The sequence below is a fragment of the Pseudophryne corroboree genome, chromosome 4, assembly GCF_028390025.1.
Source record: "Pseudophryne corroboree isolate aPseCor3 chromosome 4, aPseCor3.hap2, whole genome shotgun sequence".
Taxonomy (NCBI): domain Eukaryota; kingdom Metazoa; phylum Chordata; class Amphibia; order Anura; family Myobatrachidae; genus Pseudophryne; species Pseudophryne corroboree.
This window is the reverse complement of record NC_086447.1, coordinates 371,570,085-371,592,956: the sequence shown is the minus strand read 5'-3', so window position 1 is coordinate 371,592,956 and position 22,872 is coordinate 371,570,085. Positions and strand designations below refer to the sequence as shown.

The window sequence follows — 22,872 nt, the reverse complement described above, 5'->3', positions numbered from 1 at the left end:
GATCAGAGCAGGCATGTCTGAGGCAGACAGAAAGTGACAGGGACAGCCTTCAACGAGCCCAAGATGCCCTGAAGCAGACACACAGCAGCCAGGAAGGAGCCAGGGACTCTGCAGCTGTCAGGAATTAAAGAAACAGCAAACCATCGAATCATTACCATTCGATGGTGACAAACATCGGAATGACACAATCGAATGGTAAAACCACCAACATCGAGAGAGAAAACATCGATGATTGCCAAACATCGACCATCGATGTACATCCCTACGGCCGCTCCTGCCGCCCGCTCTCCCCCCCGGATAACCACACACTGGTGGCCGCTCCTGTCACCCACACTCCCCCCCGATAACCACACACTGGTGGCCGCTCCTGTCGCCCACACTCCCCCCCGATAACCACACACTGGTGGCCGCTCCTGCCGCCCGCACTGCCCCCCCCCCCCGCTACTTACTGCCTGGCTGCTCCAGCCGCCCGCAAACCCCCCCCCCCCCCCTTCACGCTACTCACTCAGCCCGGCTGCTTCTGCCGCACACACTCTCCTCCCCCCCCTCCCGCTACTCACTCAGCCCAGCTACTCCTGCCGCACACACTCTCCTCCCCTTTCCCCCCTGGCGCCGGCTAACTTCACACTGCCCGTGCGCTCAGGTTACTGCAGTCCACACTCCACACACCCCCAGCGTTGGCCGCTCACACTAAAAACAAAAAAAAACATGAAGATGTGGCTGCTAGGCTGCGGCACCCCTGTGACAGCGCTGCGGCACACCAGGGAGCCGCGGCGCACAGTTTGGGAACCACTGGATGTAACAGGAGGCTCAATGTCATCATCAATTTGGAGAATCAGCTTGATAGCCTCCACAAGGAACATCAACCTTGGTTGTAGATTCCTCATCAGAAGCAACTGTATCAGTGTCTGACAGATCAGTATATTCCCCATCTTCATCGGAAGAATAATCCAAAATATTAGTGGATTGTGAGGAAGAAATGGCCAGCTTAGATGACCCCTTGGCCCCAGAGGGATGTGGGGTGGAATTTTGTCTAACCAAAGTCTGATTTAATTGCTGTAACTGGGTAGAAAAGGTATCCGCCCATGGCGGATTAACTACAGGGACAATATGTGGCTGTAATGGCACAGCAGACCCCACAGGGGGCGTGAGATGCGTTACCAGCATAGTCAACATATTTGAAAAAGCTGCCTAAGGTAGGCTCTGATTGACCACAGGTGCCACAGACGGACTGGGAGATGTATGACCCCCAGCGCCTGAACCAGCAGCTAACACTTCCCCCACTGGTGAATCCGTGATGATAGCACTACATGATGCAGGAGCATCTGCGGATGTCCCACCCCAGCAGACATTATATGGGATGTAGCCTTAGGAGGTAACAGTACAATAATCCCCTGTGTTTTGTGACAGTACATACAGAGCACAAACAGAGGATTTAAGTGGTGTGGGGTGACTGAAAAACACAGTGAGAAATACAAACCGTATACCCTGTGTAGCACTATATATTATATTAGACCCTGACGCATCTAGTTCCCCAGGGTACAGAATATAGTGATAGCAAACCAGTGATACACAAGAATGGAATCCACACAGCAGCTACAGGCACACTCGGTCACAGGTACAATGCAGGAATTATTACATATAAACAATAAAACTGCACTGGACTAGTAATTACACATAGGTATGTATGTATACAGATATAACAATGCACAGTAAACACTGGATGTATATCACAGAATACTTGTACTAAATATTCAGATAGCAGTACACTTGTTCTTAACTATCACTGTCTAAAATGACGTAGAATACTTAAGTGTCTGTAAATGCACAGCGCTGATGATACAGGCGGATTTACATAGGAGACAGTGCCCAGCAGTCCTGGAGATGAGCCCAGCTATGTAATGGCGCCAAAATCTCTTCAGGGAGAGAGATGCAGCTCCAGGATGGGAACACCAGCAATAGATGGTGCCTGGAGCTGGGGGAGGGGCTACAGGTCAGCGCCTTATCTCCTCTGCTGGACTTCACCACCGGGTACTGTGGAGCCTTTTACAAACGGATTTTAATAAATCCGACCTGTGCTCCTTGCCCTGGTGGATATAGTAGGGTCCCTGTGTGACACAGTGTCCACACCAGCGGCGCGGTCCATCTCCTGGGACCGTGACCGGATTGCGATTTACCGGCGGGTCCCGCCTGGGGGACGCTCTCTTACCTCCTCCCTTTAGTGCAGCCACGCGATCCTGGAGAATGACAGCGGTGGTGTGCCTGAAAAAAATGGTGTATCTCCGCTGCAAGTACCCGGGAACCAGGCTGCGGGAGTATGCAGCGCCGCTGAGGGAGGTGATGGAGCGGCAGCACAGCATGTCATAAAGACTTAGAAAGTGCAGTGGCCCTTGAAGTCTTCTAAAAAGCTCTTTTCAGGGCTGCCTAGCGCAGCCCCACCTGTTAGTGACCTGCACTGCAGGCACCAACTTACAAACTGAGCTGCAGTGTCTGGAGGCAGGGCTATAGAGAAGGCAGTGCAGTGCATCCTGGGAACAGTCAAAGCTTTAGCCTGTTGGTGCCTCGGATCAAGATCCAACTCTACACCCCCGATGTTATTCCCTGTGGAATACCAGTGTACCCCGCTGCAGAAACCTAGATTCCTGGTATCGCATTTTTGGAAGTAGAGATGGTGGAGTAGGAGTCAGTAGTAGTTATTAAGATGGGCTTGTGCCTTATGCAGTGGCGTAACTACTGCTCCCGCAGTCCTCGCGGTGGCTTGGGGGCGAGGGGCTGCGGGGACGCCACTGACTTAGAACAGATTGACATGCGGATGAGCGTCCGCATGTCAATCTGCGGTCTCCTCTCCCTCCCTGCTGTGTTGGAGGAACACGGAACGCACATCGCGCGTCTCTCCTGTGTCCCTCCCTGGCTCTCCCCCGGCCGGTCTAAGGAAGTGCCGTTCGTGAGCTCTGATTGGCTCACGAACCGGCACTTCCTTTATTAGACCAGCGGGGGAGAGCCAGGAGGGACACAGGAGAGACGCGCGATGCGCTCCGTGTCCCTCCAACACATGGAAGGGGGGGGGGCGGGGGAGCAGGCACTTGGGACATATACCTGGCACTGTGGGGGGCAGATCTGGCACTGGGGGCATATACCTGGCACTGTGGGGGCAGATCTGGCACTGGGGGCATATACCTGGCACTGTGGGGGGAAGATCTGGCACTGGGGGCATATACCTGGCACTGTGGGGGGGGGGAGATCTGGCACTGGGGGCATATACCTGGCACTGTGGGGGCAGATCTGGCACTGGGGGCATATACCTGGCACTGTGGGGGGAAGATCTGGCACTGGGGGCATATACCTGGCACTGTGGGGGGGGGAAAGATCTGGCACTGGGGGCATATACCTGGCACTGTGGGGGCAGATCTGGCACTGGGGGCATATACCTGGCACTGTGGGGGGAAGATCTGGCACTGGGGGCATATACCTGGCACTGTGGGGGCAGATCTGGCACTGGGGGCATATACCTGGCACTGTGGGGGCAGATCTGGCACTGGGGGCATATACCTGGCACTGTGGGGGGAAGATCTGGCACTGGAGGCATATACCTGGCACTGTGGGGGCAGATCTGGCACTGGGGGCATATACCTGGCACTGTGGGGGCAGATCTGGCACTGGGGGCATATACCTGGCACTGTGGGGGGAAGATCTGGCACTGGAGGCATATACCTGGCACTGTGGGGGAATATCTGGCACTGGGGGCATATACCTGGCACTGTGGGGGAATATTTGGCACTGGGGGGAGCAGGCACTGAGGGGGCATATGTGGCACTGTGGGGGAATATTTGGCACTGGGGGGAGCAGGCACTGAGGGGGCATATGTGGCACTGGGGGGGGGGTATATGTGGCACTGGGGGCATGTACCTGGCACTAGGGGGGAATATCTGGCACTAGGGGCATATACCTGGCACTGTGGGGGAATATCTGGCACTGGGGGCATATGTGGCACTGGGAGCATGGCCCTAGCAACAAGCACTACCCCCTAGCAACGAGCATGACACCCAGTGCATGAAACCCCTGGCAACGAGCATGACACCCTGAGCATGAAAACCCCTGGCACCGTGCATGGAACCAAGAGCATGAAACCCCTGGCAACGAGCAGGTAATTTAAAAGTAATTAGAAGCCTTACTGTAGAACTTAATGTGTAATGGGCATTACGGTGTGTGGCATAATGTATCACGGACATTGCGGTGTGTGTCATAATGTATCAGGCATTACGGTGTGTTGTATACTATATCACGGGCATTGTGGTATGTGGTATAATGTCTCAGGATCATTGTGGTGTGTCATACTGTGTCACAGACATTGTATGTGCTATAATGTATCAGGGGCATTGCAGTGTGTAGCATAATGTATAACGGGCATTGCGATTCCTGTCATAATGTGTCACAGGCATTACGGTGTGTGGCATAATGTGTCTGGGGCATTACAGTGTGTGCATATTGTGTCATGTGCATTATTGTGTGTGGAATAATGTCTAAGGGCCATTGCAGTATGTGGAATAATGTATACTGGGCATTACTATAAGGAGGAAAAATGACAAATAATGTAAGGGGCATGAATCAGGATTATTTTTCTTTCCTGTGGTGGCCAACGTCTGGGCGTGCAGGTTGCAAAACTGGGGTATAAGGTAGTCTTTTCCTGCAATGCCACGCCCTCCACGCAAAGCCACGCCCATTTCGACAAAGCCACACACCCTTTTTGCCGGCGCGCGCATTTTTCTACCTTTGCTAGTGCCAATTACGGGGGTTATGGGGGGGGGGGGGGGGGCGCCAAAGGATTTTTTGGCTTGGGGGACAAAAATTTCTAGTTACGCCACTGGCCTTATGGTACGCCTCAGACTGTTGCTTCCAAAATTGCATGGAAAAGGAAATGATCTCACCCTGCAATAGTCTTCTCAGTGCCAGAAAAAGAATGACAGTAAATAGATGTTCAGTGCTAAAATATAATAACCATGCCATAATGATTCCTACATGCTTTTTAATATCTGATAGGAGGCCACACTTGTGGGGAAGCCAATGTTTAAGATCACCAATAGCAGCAGAGCTCTCCAAAACAATGCAGATTGGAACATGGGGGGTCATTCCGAGTTGTTCGCTCGCAAGCTGCTTTTAGCAGCTTTGCACACGCTAAGCCGCCGCCTACTGGGAGTGAATCTTAGCTTATCAAAATTGTGAACGAAAGATTAGCAGAATTGCGAATAGACACTTCTTAGCAGTTTCTGATTAGCTCCACACTTACTCGGCATCTGCGTTCAGTTCAGTCAGTTTCATTCCTGGTTTGACGTCACAAACACACCCAGCGTTCGCCCAGACACTCCTCCGTTTCTCCAGCCACTCCCGCGTTTTTCCCAGAAACTGTAGCGTTTTTTCGCACACACCCATAAAACGGCCAGTTTCCGCCCAGAAACACCCACTTCCTGTCAATCACATTACGATCACCAGAACGAAGAAAAAACCTCGTAATGCCGTGAGTAAAATACCTAACTGCATAGCAAATTTACTTGGCGCAGTCGCACTGCGGACATTGCGCATTAGCGACTAATCGCTCCATTGCGACAAAAAAATAACGAGCGAACAACTTGGAATGACCCCCATGGTCCCTTAGACACACAGGTTCAATCCCTACTGACTTCTCACAATTAGTGAGTTGACTATTAGAAAGTTATCAGTCATAGAATAAGTATTATTCTTTATCCTTAAGGTGCCTAAGGTGTAACCCCGTTGCTGCCAGCACTCACGTATTCTTTAGAGCTAGAGATGGCCATCAATGGTTCTAAATCAGGGATAGTCATCCGGTCTTCAAGAGCTATTAACAGTTTACATTTTCCAGACCATCTAGCTGGTGCATAGGTGTAGCCATTACTGTCCCATTTTAATAACTGTGGTGCTTAACTGATTCATTATGTTACATTCTACAGATCCACAGGTGGCATGGAAAAAAATGAACTATTGGTAGCTCTCTAGGACCAGGGTTGGCTACCACTGTAATCTAAAACATCAATGGAACATGTGTTTGTAGGTGTTTTGTTTGATTTGTATGCATATAACGGTGCTTTGCTTGATGCTTTCCCAGTCCTACAGCATCAGATCTACCCTCTCTCTCTCTCCCAGGTCAATTCATGGAAATTCCTAGTAGGTTGATTGTGGCAAGTCAAGAGACTATAGAGAGATGATATGAGGCCACGAGAATTCATGCACTGCGGACAAAAGGTCTCTAAAGGAGTACGTTGTGGTCCAAACTGAGGGGAGTAGATGTGGTAATGAAGAAATTGGTAGAAACAAGTAGAGGAAAGGCCAAATTTTCAAATGGAGTCAGTTCCCTAGAGGCCTGTCGATGGGCATTACATGTAAACAGGAAGTGCCGTACTTGCAAGTACTTCCAAAAATCAGCTTGTGGGGCATCCCATTTTGCCCGTATATCTGAAAAATTGCTTAACCCCAGATGGTTGTGCCAACTGACCCATTCTAAAAAGTCCCTCCGGGGCCCAGTTTCGGTAAGAAAAGGATGTGAGGCTGGGAACAAAATTTGGGTTACCTAAAAAAGAGGTGAGAGGGCCAAAATCTGAAGAGACATTCCAAAAGGAAAGTGTAGGGGAGACAGTCGGGTGAGGGCTTAGGAGTTTGGGTAAGGTCGGGAGCCACGGAAATATTTCAGGATATTGTTGGACATATAAGCCCTCCAAAACCACCCACGGTTTGACTTCCCAATATCAGGTCCAGTTCAAGATCCTGCCCAGCAAAATTGCATGGTAATAATTTTTTACATCAGGGAGTTTGAATCCGCCCTGTCGAGGAGAGCACAACAAGATGGACCTATTATTAATCCTGGGCTTTTTTCGGAACCATATGAATTGCTGGATCAAGGATCGTATGGAGCGGAACCAAGCATCCGGGATCCGGATTGGTAATGTTTGGAGGAGATAGAGCAGTTTGGGCAGGGTGTTCATCTTCACCACATTAGTTCTACCAGCCAGGAAATACTGTGGGGTTGCCATCTACAGTAATCCTTTTTGACTGATTGGATTAAAGGGTAAAAATTCAGGGACAGTCAACATGATAAGTCGCTGGGGCGTTGGACTCCTAAATATGTTATATGGGAGTCTTTCCATATAAATGGATAGGTCTTTTTAGAGTAACTAATATTGAGGAAGGAGTAGAGATATTAAGGGCATATGATTTGGACGAATTAACCTTAAAATTAGAAAGCGAGCTGAAAGTATACAATGCACACATGAGGTGTGGGAGGGAGTGGGTGGGTCCCGTGAGAATTGTCAGCAAGTCATCGGTGAATAAGGCTAATTTATAATTTGTATCACCCACTTGGAGGGCTGTAAGTTGGTCATTCGCCCTAATTGCCCTCGCCGATGCTTCAATACAAAGTACAAATAGGTGGGATAATGGGCATCCTTGCCATGTCCCATTGCTTGTAGGGAAATTATCAGACAAAACTCCAATAACTCAAACTCGAGCTGATGGTCGTGTGTAAAGAGACAACACTCTATGGAGCGCCAGTGGACCCATCCCAATGTGCTCCAGTACAGCCTCATGAAATCCCAATTGACCCTATCAAAGTCCCTTTCGGCATCTGTGGATAACAATATGGTAGGGATCTGACTCTTAGAAGCTAAGTGGATAAGGCTAAGGATCTTTGTGGTATTGTCCTTTGCCTCACGGCCTGGGACAAACCTCACTTGATCATTATGGATAAGGGAAGGGAGAAATTCATTCAGCCTAAGAGCCATCAACTTTGCAAAAAGTTTAAGGTCCACATTAAGCAGGGAAATGGGTCTACAACTGGAGCACACTGAGGGGTACTTCCCCTGTTTGGGAATTACCGTGATTTGGGTTTCTAGGGATTAATTGTAGAAATGGGTATCAGCCGAAATAGAGTTAAAGGCTTGTAAAAGCCTGGGGGCAAGGACACCTTTAAATATTTTATAGTAAACTGTTGTAAAGCCATCCGGGCCTGGACTTTTACCCGAGGGCGTAGAGGATATAACACGCTGCACCTCTTGCAAAGTAAAAGTTTTTTCTAAAGAGTCCCTATCACAGGGGGCCAGTTTAGGGTATGCCACTTTTTCCAGATATAGCTTGTATTTCAACATATTAGAAAGGGGGTTGTGGGCAGGAGAGGGAGTACCTAGATTATATAGAGTGGAATAACTATGTTTGAAACAAGCCGCTATCGCAGGAGATTTAAAACGAAGAGAGCCTGCACTGTTTTTCATGGAGGGAATAAAGGAAGCCGCCCTCTGGGTTCTGAGTGCCTGAGCTAGTAAATGGCCTGGTTTATTACCCCACTGATAATATTTATTGCTGCATTTACGCATAGAAAATTGGGTTTTGTTATTAAGAAGTGTCTTCAGCTGGGATCGGGTCTCAGTCAAGTCTATCAGATCAGGGGAGGATTTGGGAAGAGTCTCCAAGGAATTAATTTTATGTAACAATGTGGTGGTTAGGGCCAACCTGTTCTTTTTCACACGAGAATCTAATTGGAGCAATTTGCCCCAAAGAACGCATTTATGTGCCTCCCAGAGAGTAATTTTTGAGATCCCCTCAGTGTCATTAATGGTGAAATAATCAGACAGCATCTTATCTAATTCACCCTTGCAGTACTTGTCATGGAGAAGGGATTCATTTAGGTGCCAAGTCCATGGGCCAGGGGGCCGAAACGGGATCAAAAGGGACATAAATCCGGGGCATGGTCCGACCAAGTTATGGAGCCAATGGAGGCGTCTATTAACAGGGGCATTATTAGTTATATTGTCAGCTGTTCACGATTGTGAATTGTCTCCTTATCACTCCTTCTCATCAACAGGTAAACTGAACAGTCACTACTCCCATCGGATGCAAGTAAAATGGGATTCTATTGCATAGCAGTGTTTATAGTTTATAGGTAAATGCAACAGTCACTACTCCCATCGGATGAAAGTGAAATAGGATTATATTGCATAGCAGTGTTTATGTTGCATAGGTAAATTGAATAGTTTTTTTTTTTTTTTTGTCTTCTTTGTTCATCTCCAGTTGTCTGCCATGCTGATATGTCATGCTTGTTTGTCTAAGCTAATTCATTCCTAGGGCTTTCAATGGGAATTGTTATCATTGCATTCACATAGCACATTTCACTATTTAAAGATTCTGACACAATCGCCTGTATTTCTTTCTGATTAGATTGTTGTGCTTTATTTACTGAAGTTATGTGTCGTTTTATATTCTTATATTCTTGACACATGGATAAACATTTGTTGCAATTATTAGTTTTGTGTCAGAATTAAGTAGTGGGTAGCGCCTCATGATAAGCCCTTAGTAATGTGGCTGACATAGTTTGGCCTATTCTATGCAAAAATGTGAGAGAGAACCAATATAAAAATAACTGAGACATTTATCTATAACTGATGCGGGATTCACTCTTTTATTAGTGTATATTAGACTCATAATCATGACAAAGAGGTGTATCTTGCCAGAAGGAAGGAGTCTAAGAAGTTATCAGGCATGCAAAGGAGAAAATGGTCCAGTCAGTAGATAATGAGGCAAAACTTGTTTTTTTTTCGTATATAAGTGAAAGGAGAAATCAAATGGAGGAATAATAAGACTTAACACAGAGAGTGAGAGTTTGTTAGAGGGAGACAACTCAATAGCAGGTCATCTAAATCATTATTTTTACTCAGTATTCACTACACATGGGGAAGCGTCCATGGTTAAATTGCAAGGACATTCATAAAAATAAGGTAGCTAAAAGCACATTTACAGAGGAGAAGGTCCTAGCAGAACTCTCCAAAAATGAAAGTAGATAAATCAATGGGGACAGATGGAATACATCCAACGATACTCAAAGAGCTTAAAGAATATGTTGGTAGCACCAATACCTGAATTATTCAACCAATCACTAGCTACAGTTGCAATTCCAGAGGAATGGAAAAGAGTGAATGTAGTACCACTGCACAAAAGTGAAAGCAAGGAAGAAGTAACTACAGACCAGTAAACCTTACATCAGTAGTAGGGAAAGTAATGGAAACATCTTAAATCAAACAACTTATATGATCCCAAACACCATGGTTTTACTGGTGGGAAATCATGCCAAACAAATCTTATTGGATTTTCTGATGAAAATATTTGACATGGTCCCACATCGCAGACTGCTAAATAAAGTCAGAAGTGTGGAATTGGATTTTAAAACAGTTGAATAATTAAGAACCTGGTGGTAGGATAAGAAACATACAGTTGTAGCAAATGGAGTGCATTCTATGGAGGGAAATGTTACCAGTGGAGTACCCCAGGGATCTATACTTGGACCAGTGCTCTTTAATGTCTTTGATGACATTGCAAATGGAATTGAAAGGAAAGTATGCCTTTTTGCAGATGACTCAAAGATATACAACAAGGTAGACACACAGGCAGTAGTGCATTTCCGATTAGGCACGTGCCTAGGGGGCGGTACTTGGATGCTTGTTTTAGTACTGTCAGACCAAAATTTGCAAGTAACTGCAAAATATTTCTACTCTACTGTACCATGCGGCATCTTGAGTGAAGTGTAAATGGGTAGGACTGCCCCAGTATGCTGTCCTACTTAGTAAATATGCATACATAATTAAAAATTAAACAAAATTTCATAGTTCATGGCTTTTTATTTTAATAATTATTATTATTATTATTATTATTATTATATTAAATTGGCAATCATAAAATGAGGGCTTAGAACCAATCAATTAAAATAATAAAGTTAGGTAGAGGGGGGCAGCCGTTACTGTTGTGCCTAGAGGCGCCATGACCCCTAAATCCACCCCTGCACAGAGGGACGGGTAAAACATATTTTCTCTGACGTCCTAGTGGATGCTGGGAACTCCGTAAGGACCATGGGGAATAGCGGCTCCGCAGGAGACTGGGCACAAAAGTAAAAGCTTTAGGACTACCTGGTGTGCACTGGCTCCTCCCCCTATGACCCTCCTCCAAGCCTCAGTTAGATTTTTGTGCCCGAACGAGAAGTGTGCACACTAGGTGGCTCTCCTGAGCTGCTTAGTGAAAAAGTTTAAGTTAGGTTTTTTATTTTCAGTGAGTCCTGCTGGCAACAGGCTCACTGCATCGAGGGACTAAGGGGAGAAGAAGCGAACTCACCTGCGTGCAGAGTGGATTGGGCTTCTTAGGCTACTGGACATTAGCTCCAGAGGGACCGATCACAGGCCCAGCCATGGATGGGTCCCAGAGCCGCGCCGCCGGCCCCCTTACAGAGCCAGAAGACAGAAGAGGTCCGGAAAATCGGCGGCAGAAGACGTCCTGTCTTCAACAAGGTAGCGCACAGCACTGCAGCTGTGCGCCATTGCTCTCAGCACACTTCACACTCCGGTCACTGAGGGTGCAGGGCGCTGGGGGGGGCGCCCTGAGACGCAATAAAAACACCTTGGATGGCAAAAAATGCATCACATATAGCTCCTGGGCTATATGGATGAATTTAACCCCTGCCAGAATACACAGAAAAACGGGAGATAAGGCCGCCGAGAAGGGGGCGGAGCCTATCTCCTCAGCACACTGGCGCCATTTTCCCTCACAGCTCCGTTGGAGGGAAGCTCCCTGGCTCTCCCCTGCAGTCACTACACTACAGAAAGGGTTAAAAAAGAGAGGGGGGCACTAATTACGCGCAGTATTAAAAATACAGCAGCTATAAGGGGAAAAACACTTATATAAGGTTATCCCTGTATATATATAGCGCTCTGGTGTGTGCTGGCAAACTCTCCCTCTGTCTCCCCAAAGGGCTAGTGGGGTCCTGTCCTCTATCAGAGCATTCCCTGTGTGTGTGCTGTGTGTCGGTACGTTTGTGTCGACATGTATGAGGAGAAAAATGATGTGGAGACGGAGCAGATTGCCTGTAATAGTGATGTCACCCCCTAGGGGGTCGACACCTGAGTGGATGAACTGTTGGAAGGAATTACGTGACAGTGTCACCTCTGTATAAAAGACAGTGGTTGACATGAGACAGCCGGCTACTCAGCTTGTGCCTGTCCAGACGTCTCATAGGCCGTCAGGGGCTCTAAAGCGCCCGTTACCTCAGATGGCAGATATAGACGCCGACACGGATACTGACTCCAGTGTCGACGGTGAAGAGACAAATGTGACTTCCAGTAGGGCCACACGTTACATGATTGAGGCAATGAAAAATGTTTTACACATTTCTGATAATACGAGTACCACCAAAAAGGGGTATTATGTTCGGTGAGGAAAAACTACCTGTAGTTTTCCTGAATCTGAGAAATTAAATGAGGTGTGTGATGATGCGTGGGTTTCCCCCGATAACAACTGATAATTTCTAAAATGTTATTGGCATTATATCCTTTCCCGCCAGAGGTTAGGGTGCGTTGGGAAACACCCCCTAGGGTGGATAAAGCGCTCACACGCTTTTAAGAACAAGGGCTCTACCCTCTCCTGAGATGGCCGCCCTTAAGGATCCTGCTGATAGAAAGCAGGAGGGTATCCTAAAATGTATTTACACACATACTGGTGTTATACTGCGACCAACAATCGCCTCAGCCTGGATGTGCAGTGCTGGGTTGGCGTGGTCGGATTCCCTGACTGAAAATATTGATACCCTAGATAGGGACAGTATATTATTGCCTATAGAGCATTTAAAAGATGCATTTCTATATATGCGTGATGCACAGCGGAATATTTGCCGACTGGCATCAAGTCTAAGTGCGTTGTCCATTTCTGCCAGTAGAGGGTTATGGACACGACAGTGGTCAGGTGATGCGGATTCCAAACGGCATTTGGAAGTATTACCTTATTAAGGGGAGGAGTTATTTGGGGTCGGTCTTTCAGACCTGGTGGCCACGGCAACAGCTGGGAAATCCACGTTTGTACCCCAGGTCGCCTCTCAACATAAGAAGACGCCGTATTATCAGGCGCAGTCCTTTCGTGGGCAAGCGGGCAAAAGGTTCCTCTTTTCTGCCCCGTGACAGAGGGAGAGGAAAATAGGCTGCAGAAATCAGCCAGTTCCCAGGAACAGAAGCCCTCTCCCGCCTCTGCCAAGCCCTCAGTATGACGCTGGGGCTTTACAAGCAGAATCAGGCACGGTGGGGGCCCGTCTCAATGAATTTCAGCGCGCAGTGGGCTCACTCGCAAGTAGACCCCTGGATCCTTCAGGTGATATCTCAGGGGTACAAATTGGAATTCGAGACGTCTCCCCCTCGCCGTTTTCCTAAAGTCGGCTTTACCGACGTCTCCCTCTGACAGGGAGGCAGTTTTGGAAGCCATTCACAAGCTGTATTCCCAGCAGGTGATAATCAAGGTACCCCTCCTGCAACAGGAAACGGGGTATTATTCCACACTGTTGTGGTACCGAAGCCGGACGGCTCGGTGAGACCGATTCTAAATCTAAAATCTTTGAACACTTACATACGGAGGTTCAAATTCAAGTTGGAGTCACTCAGAGCAGTGATTGCGAACCTGGAAGAAGGGGACTACATGATGTCTCGGGACATCAAGGATGCTTACCTTCATGTCCCAATTTACCCTTCTCACCAAGGGTACCTCAGGTTTGTGGTACAGAACTGTCACTATCAGTTTCAGACGCTGCCGTTTGGATGGTCCACGGCACCCCGGGTCTTTACCAAGGTAACGGCCGAAATGATGATACTCCTTCGAAGGAAGGGAGTTTTAGTTATCCCTTACTTGGACGATCTCCTGATAAGGGTAAGATCCACAGAACAGTTGGAGGTCGGTGTAGCACTATCTCAGGTAGTGTTGCGGCAGCACGGTTGGATTCTCAATATTCCAAAATCGCAGCTGGTTCCGACGACTCGTCTTCTGTTCCTAGGGATGATCTTGGACACAGTCCAGAAAAAGGTGTTTCTCCCGGAGGAGAAAGCCAGGGAGTTATCCGAGCTAGTCAGGAACCTCCTAAAACCGAGCCAAGTCTCAGTGCATCAATGCACAAGGGTTCTGGGAAAAATGGTGGCTTCCTACGAAGCAATCCCATTCGGCAGATTCCACGCAAGAACTTTCCAGTGGGACCTGCTGGACAAATGGTCCGGGTCGCATCTTCAGATGCATCAGCGGATAACCCTGTCACCAAGGACAAGGGTGTCCCTCCTGTGGTGGTTGCAGAGTGCTCATCTTCTAGAGGGCCGCAGATTCGGCATTCAGGACTGGGTCCTGGTGACCACGGATGCCAGCCTGCGAGGCTAGGGAGCAGTCACACAGGGAAGGAATTTCCAGGGCTTATGGTCAAGCCTGGAGACATCACTTCACATAAATATCCTGAAGCTAAGGGCCATTTACAATGCTCTAAGCTTAGCAAGACCTCTGCTTCAAGGTCAGCCGGTGTTGATCCAGTCGGACAACATCACGGCAGTCACCCACGTAAACAGACAGGGTGGCACAAGAAGCAGGAGGGCAATGGCAGAAGCTGCAAGGATTCTTCGCTGGGCGGAAAATCATGTGATAGCACTGTCAGCAGTGTTCATTCCGGGAATGGACAACTGGGAAGCAGACTTCCTCAGCAGATCAGGCAATAGCTGTAGACACTCTGGTAACACCGTGGGTGTACCGGTCAGTGTATGTGTTCCATCCTCTGCCTCTCATACACAAGGTACTGAGAATTATAAGATGGAGAGGAGTAAGCACTATATTTGTGACTCCGGATTGGCCAAGAAGGACTTGGTAACCGGAACTTCAAGAGATACTCACGGAGGATCCGTGGCCTCTACCTCTAAGAAGGGACCTGCTCCAGCAAGGACCCTGTCTGTTCCAAGACTTACCGCGGCTGCGTTTGACGGCATGGCGGTTGAACGCCGGATCCTGAAGGAAAAAAGGCATTCCGGATGAAGTCATCCCTATCCTGATCAATGCCAGGAAGGATGTAACCGCAAAACATTATCACCGCATTTGGCGAAAATATGTTGCGTGGTGCGAGGCCAGTAAGGTCGACGGAGGAATTTCAACTGGGTCGATTCCTACATTTCCTGCAAACAGGAGTGTCTATGGGCCTGAAATTGGGGTCCATTAAGGTTCAAATTTCGGCCCTGTCAATTTTCTTCCAAAAAGAACTAGCTTCAGTCCCTGAAGTTCAGACGTTTGTAAAAGGGGTACTGTATATACAGCCTCCTTTTGTGCCTCCAGTGGCACCTTGGGATCTCAATGTAGTTTTTGGGTTCCAAAAGTCACATTGGTTTGAACCACTTAAATCTGTGGAGTTAAAATATCTCACATGGAAGGTGGTCATGCTGTTGGCCCTGGCCTGGGCCAGGCGCGTGTCAGAATTGGCGGCTTTATCCTGTAAAAGCCCTTATCTGATTTTCCATTCGGACAGGGCGGAATTGAGGACTCGTCCTCAGTTTCTCCCTAAGGTGGTTTCAGCGTTTCACCTGAACCAACCTATGGTGGTACCTGCGGCTACTAGGGACTTGGAGGACTCCAAGTTGCTAGACGTTGTCAGGGCCCTGAAAATATATGTTTCCAGGACGGCTGGAGTCAGAAAATCTGACTCGCTGTTTATCCTGTATGCACCCAACAAGCTGGGTGCTCCTGCTTCTAAGCAGACTATTGCTCGTTGGATTTGTAGTACAATTCAGCTTGCACATTCTGTGGCAGGCCTGCCACAGCCAAAAATCTGTAAATGCCCACTTCACAAGGGAGGTGGGCTCATCTTGGGCGGCTGCCCGAGGGGTCTCGGCTTTACAACTTTGCCGAGCAGCTACTTGGTCAGGAGCAAATACGTTTGTAAAATTCTACAAATTTGATACCCTGGCTGAGGAGGACCTGGAGTTCTCTCATTCGGTGCTGCAGAGTCATCCGCACTCTCCCGCCCGTTTGGGAGCTTTGGTATAATCCCCATGGTCCTTACGGAGTTCCCAGCATCCACTAGGACGTCAGAGAAAATAAGAATTTACTTACCGATAATTCTATTTCTCGTAGTCCGTAGTGGATGCTGGGCGCCCATCCCAAGTGCGGATTGTCTGCAATACTTGTACATAGTTATTGTTAACTAAATCGGGTTATTATTGTTGTGAGCCATCTTTTCAGAGGCTCCTCTGTTATCATGCTGTTAACTGGGTTCAGATCACAGGTTGTACGGTGTGATTGGTGTGGCTGGTATGAGTCTTACCCGGGATTCAATATCCTTCCTTATTGTGTACGCTCGTCCGGGCACAGTATCCTAACTGAGGCTTGGAGGAGGGTCATAGGGGGAGGAGCCAGTGCACACTAGGTAGTCCTAAAGCTTTTACTTTTGTGCCCTGTCTCCTGCGGAGCCGCTATTCCCCATGGTCCTTACGGAGTTCCCAGCATCCACTACGGACTACGAGAAATAGAATTATCGGTAAGTAAATTCTTATTATTGATGATCTAGGTAGACTTGAAGACTAGTCAAGAACATGGCAACTAGAGTTTAATGTTAAAAGATGCAAAATCATGCACTTGGGTCTCAAAACCCAAAGGCTAAATACAATACAGTAGTATCAAGGGCACTGTGGCAGAGTGGCTCTCTTCCACATTGTGTGGAACGGGTTAATCACCTGCAGCTCAGGGAGGATCTACACCCTTTCCTTAATTAGGACCAGCTAAGGTATAAAAACCAGGCCAGATGAGTTTAGGGGGGAATGTGTGGGAGAGGCTCCACCTTTAGCAACTGTCTCTGTCTTGGAGAAATCTGCACCCTGAAACCTGCTGTGAATACTCTGCCTGTTTACACTGCTGTCTTCAAGTAAGCTGAACTGTTATTTTGAACTGTCGATGGTACCCATTGTAAGAAGCTATTACAGTAGCCATGCCTGTCAGCTGGAAATAAAAGTTTTCTTGTTTGCAATACCTCTGCCTCCTATAGGTCGTCTGGAACCTACCCGCTACAGGCACTATAATTGAAAATACTGAGGTGGAAAGGGATTTAGGAGTCACTATTTCAAGTGACTTAAAGGCAGAGAAGCAATGCAACAAAGCAATGAGAAAGGTAAGTTAGATGCTTGGTTGGGAGAGGAATCAGTAGCAGGGAAAAAAATAAGTAATAATGAAACTGTATAGGTCATTGGCACAGCCTCTGCTAGAATACTACTGTATGTACAGTCCTGGAGACCATATCTGCATAACGATATAAATACATTAGAAAGCATACAAAGAAGAGCAACTAAAATGTTGCATGGCCTACATCACACTACTTACCTGGAAAGATTAAAAGATCTTAACATGTATAGTTTGGAGCAGAGAAGGGAAAGGGGGGACATGATAGAAACTTTCAAATATACCACAGGTTTTAACAAGGTACAGAAGGGAAATAGTCTTCAAAGGAAGAGACGCATTAGAATTCGAGGACATGCACGGAAATTGATGGGAGGTAGGATCAGGGGAAATGTGAGGAAAAATTACTTCACAGAAAGGGTAGTGGACAATTGGAATAACCTCCCAGTTAGAAGCTAACACAGTAGAGCAAATAAAACATACTTGGGATAAGCATATGAATATCCTTACAAAGAACTTAGGATCAAAAAGGATTGAGGTTACCAAAAGGATTTAAAAAAAAAAAGGGGCAGACTAGATGGGCGAAGTGGTTCTTATCTGCAGTCAAATTCTGTGTTTGTAGATTTTGGCTAGCAGTTCACTGCCTTATTGCCACAATCAATGGTATCATCATGCCACAATGCTCTTCTTACTCCCTCATGCCTAGTTCTATTCCTGATATACAGTACACAAATATACAGTAGGGATTGAAAGTTTGGGCACAAGTTAGGCAAAAATTAATTTTAATGTGCAAAAAGAAGCCAAGGAAAGATGGAAAAATCTCCAAAAGGCATCAAATTACAGATTAGACATTCTTATAACATGTCAAAAAAAGTTTGATTTTATTTCCATCATTTACACTTTCAAAAGAACAGAAAACAAAAAATGGCGTCTGCAAAAGTTTGGGCACCCTGCAGAGTTAATACCTTGTACTGCCCCCTTTGCAGGGTGCCCAAACTTTTACAGACGCCATTTTTTGTTTTCTGTTCTTTTGAAAGTGTAAATGATGGAAATAAAATCAAACTTTTTTTGACATGTTATAAGAATGTCTAATCTGTAATTTGATGCCTTTTGGAGATTTTTCCATCTTTCCTTGGCTTCTTTTTGCACATTAAAATTAATTTTTGCCTGGGGTGCCCAAACTTTGAATCCCCACTGTACACAACAGCTAATTCACCATGTCTTTAGCACTGCCAATTGTTACTCCCCCTCTCTCAACTCTGTACAACTTCATCTGGAACACCCATCACCTTCAATACATATCCGGCAGTGTACATGAGCGTCCTGACAAATTTGCTATTTGGGCTCAATTGCTGTCTTGCAAAATGCCATTTAACCTCATCATCGAGCTGACTATTAAGCACATTGTCGCTCTACTGTGTTTTTTACTTACCAGGAAGTCCTTACCACTTTTTTCTTTCTCCCTCCTCCACTCCTCCCCCACCTTACTTACACTTCCCCTCTCTTTCGCCTCCTCTCCACACCACACCTCTATTCCTGTTCGCTTCTTTCCGTCAGTCTCTTTATTAATTTTCATGAGTACATCTCCTCTCCTTTATTTTTTTTTTACTGAGTGGCCTTCTACTGTCTTAAGTTAGATATTTGTTGGTGAAGACATCATTTATATTATTCCCCGTTTACTAGTGGCTTGCCCTCCTGATGAACTCTGCTTGCTTTTTGTGCTTATTTGTTCTATATTCAACATGCCGTAGCTCTGTTTTGTTTTATAAGACTGGCCAGGCAAAGAGCTGAGTAAATCCTTCGGAGCTCCACCACCTACTGTGCAGGTCCAGTCACTAGTGGTTGCCATCATTGTTCTTATGCCATTGTAGTCATAAAGTGGGAGGTAGAAGTTTGACTGCAGTGCCAGCCCTCACTAACATGTACTAGCCATTACGGAGAACAGACATGGACTTTTTCACTCCATTCCTTACCCGCCTTCCCAAGACCAGCTGCATGACATCAAGGGGGATGGGGGCGTCTGTACACTTGAGCAGCTACTGATTGGCTGTGACCAGTATCAGTTTGACTAAAGTGTACCTCATCACCTATCATACATATTACTTACATGCAACTAAAGGTAGAGACATGTCACAGCCTGCCACCCAGTCTGTGTGCAGAGCCCATCCATACCCACCACTACATATCTGCACTACTCCCTGACCCACCACTACCAGAGCCGGTCCTAGGCATAGGCAAACTAGGCAAATGCCTAGGGCATTTTGTATGCCTAGGAGCACAAGCAGCTTCTACTGATTAAAATCATATGCGGCATGCCTATATTCTGTGTGTGACAGCGGCTGTATCTGCATACGAAATGCTACATCACAGTATATTCCTGGAAATCACGGTAACGTAGCAATTCATATGCAGATACAGCCACAGACGCACACAGAATATAGGCATGCTGTATATAATTTTAATCAGCATAATCTGCTTTTGCATCCTAGCCACATAGTAATGCATTTTCATCAAAAAAGGTGCCTGACATTAGCAGAGCTTCCAGCTGACTCATGCCAGGCATCTCCTGCTGCATGGCATATTGAGGCAAGATGTATGAGGACACATCTGTAGCCAAGCAGAGGCAGAGGTCACAGTGTTAGCAGCCATGTGAGTGCTGTGTGCGGGTGTTCAACATATGTGTAAGGGGCATTATGTGTATAGGGGCATTAATAAGGTTGGCATAAGGTGTAATTATGTTTATAAGGACATTAATAATGTGTGTGATATGTCTAGGGGCATTAATGTGTGGTATGTGTATAAATGCATTACTAATGTGTTGCATTATGTGTATAAGGTGCTCTACTGTATGGCGTAACATAGAATGGGCACTACTGTGTGGTCTAATGTGAATAACGAGCAATTCAGTGTAATGTAATATGAATAAGGAGCACTACTGTGTGGAATAACATATATAAGGTAAAGTGGTACTACTGTGTGATGTAACGTGAATAAGGGACACTATCGAATGATAAAATGTGAATAAAGTTGCATTACTTTGTGGTGAAATCTGAATTGGGGGTACTATTGTGTGGCCATGCCCCTTCTCAGCAAGAACACGCCCCTTTTTCAGCTGTGCACCGAATGTGCGCATTGTTCTTATTTAAAATACAGGGGGTAGGAGCACCAATATGAGGACTGCTATGGGTGAGGGATGATGGTGCTGGGGAAGTGGTGCAGGGTCATTGGTGGAACTAGCGGCGGTGCTAGGGGGCACCAACCAAAAGCTTGCCTAGGGCATCATATTGGTTAGGGCCGGCTATGACCACTACCATGTTGCACTACCATGTTCCCTCCATACCCATCAGTTCCTCCTCTACAATTCTTCCCTGACTCCTCCCATACCCACCATTAACTCTCTGCATTGCCCCCCTCCTCCGACTCCACCATACCCGGAACTACCTCTCTGCACTACATAACTGATGTATCCTTAACCAGCACTACTTTACTGCGCTACATCACTTAGCCCTACATAAATGATCCCGCCATACCCAGCACTACAACACTGATCACTCAATGTCAAGTAATGCACTGTCTTCTTCCACTACTCCAGATAAAGCTAAGATGAAGTGATAGTGCAGGGGTCTGTGTGATGTTAACGCATAAACAAACATAATTCAACTTATCTGCCCTGAAAGGCAGTTATCTTCAAGCTTCAATTTTCTAGAACTAATTATAACCTGACTTGTAAAGATGTAGTGTAGGGGGTAGTGTAGTAGTAAAGTGTAAGGAAGTACTGCAGTGATACAGTGCAGTGATATAGTGTGGGGAGGTAGCATAGTGATGTAGGGATCTAGTCCTAAAGCAGAGAAAAGCCCTGTTTTGTGGAAAACAGGGCTTTTCTCTACTTTGGGTCATTCACAGAGTGGGTTACCGTAGAGAAGTTCCCAACTTCTTTAGCAGCAACCCTGCTCTGTGCCTGTATCGCATCACTTTTGTTTGGTGAGTGCGATTCATGAAGGAATGGAAAGCTCAGCTTTCCGCTTCTCCATGGAGTTCAGACTCGCCGTCTCAGGATGGAGTAATCTGAACTTCGGTGCGTAAATGGCAGGGAAGCTCAGCGCTTCCTTGCTCTCTGCCCAGCACCCGGTGCTAGCTCCCTGCAACCTCCCGGAACCTCAGCCGCTGGCGCATGCACAAAGGGGACCTGCTGGCTGAGTCCAAGCACTGCAGAGGGGACCACATGAGCAGACAGAACCAATGGAGCCCAGGATTCAAGATCGTGTTGCCAGAAAGGTGAGTATACATGAATTCGAAACAATTCCGTTTTCCTTTTGCACATGAATAGACCCTGTAGTGTGAAGAGATAGTGCAGTTAGATACTGTACCCCCCGAGGAAGCTCCAGGCCCATGTGGACCTTAATCTGGAACTGTTTGTACGAATGTAAAATCTCCCATTGTATGTTGTACCTTGTTTAATTTAAATGGCCACACCTAGTGATTTATACTTGAAGGAGGCTGAGGTAATAGCTTCTGCCGGGTTCGGTATGGCTTGCCGGCCACCAGGATGTCGTTGGTCACATGGCCGACAGCAGCATCCTGACATTGAAGATCCTGACACCGGAGAGGGTAAGTATGTTTCTCTTACGTCCTAGAGGATACTGGGGTCCATTTAGTACCATGGGGTATAGACGGGTCCACTAGGAGCCATGGGCACTTTAAGAATTTAATAGTGTAGGCTGGCTCCTCCCTCTATGCCCCTCCTACCAGACTGATAAAGCTAAATATTTATCTTATAACATTCTCTATATACTGGTAAGAGACTCAGTACGCAATGGGCGTACGGGGTACCGTAAGGGTACGCACTTAGCGTAGCAGACGCTAGGCTGTGGTTGAGACGCACGAGCAGTACATTCGCTCATGGCTTACGCTGGGTATCGAGCACGCTATAGGCGGTCCGAGTACCGTAATGCTACGCTACTAGCGTAGCGGACGCTGTGCCCACAAGAGGAACACGAGCGGCGCAGACGCTCTCAGGATGACACACAGTAAACCTTGTATGCAACACAATGTAACGCTGATTAACCTCCGTTATGTAAAAGTTGCTTGATCGATTGAGACACTCTGATTACCCTTAGCATTGTAATGATAAACACACAATACCTTGTAAGGTTCCAAAACCTTTATCTAGATGATTTTAGTATGTAAAAAGGGGAAAACAGTTACAGCTTATACACTACAGCACTAACATAAAACACCTACACAGAATAACTGAAAATATACAATATACAACAGCGTAACAATAACAGAGAGAGAGAGAGAGTATGGCAAATACAAACAGAGAATAAGTTGGTTACAGAGAAAAACTTACACACGTGGGAATGACTTCGCCGGCGCAACCTGGACCAGGGCTCTAGCCTTCAGTGTGAAAACCTTGCAGAGTCTTGTGTCACCAAGCCTATTGCAAGCTATATTTATTTACTTACTCAAGACATACTACAATAGATACTGTGTGCTCTCTTTCCATTGGTTAGGGGGTGGGACATGTACTGCACCTGGGATCATTGGTTAGTTCAAGAAGTGGGCGATGGCTAGGACTTGTTAGTATTCTAAATTCCTCTTTGTCTGATTATATTGAGGAAAGCTATTGTTTTGGATCTTCCAAACAAACTCTGTCTCTGGGCTTTGTTTACCCCACCTTCAGTTGAGACAATTGACTACTCAGCACTCATTATTCTGGAGAGAAACCTGGTTCTATTCATAAACAAAGGTGTAAGCCCTCTTCATAGAATCTCAAAGCTTAGTGTAAATAAGGCTATTGTATTCAGTCTGTGGGAAAGAAATGACTGAATTCCATTCACCTACCCTGCACTTATGTGTAATTTATTCGGAATGCAATTAATCTTATTT

General features: G+C 46.6%; 1 long non-coding RNA gene across 1 annotated transcript in view; it reads left to right on the top strand.

The window, feature by feature from the left end:
• Nucleotides 1-16,972, top strand: part of LOC134909584 (uncharacterized) — a 64,964-nt gene extending 47,992 nt beyond the window's left edge. The window contains exons 2-4 of the long non-coding RNA XR_010175977.1: nt 6,157-6,267; nt 8,864-8,941; nt 16,856-16,972. This is a non-coding gene — a long non-coding RNA (uncharacterized LOC134909584). The remainder of the gene's footprint in view (nt 1-6,156; nt 6,268-8,863; nt 8,942-16,855) is intronic.
• Nucleotides 16,973-22,872: the final 5,900 nt, after the last annotated feature.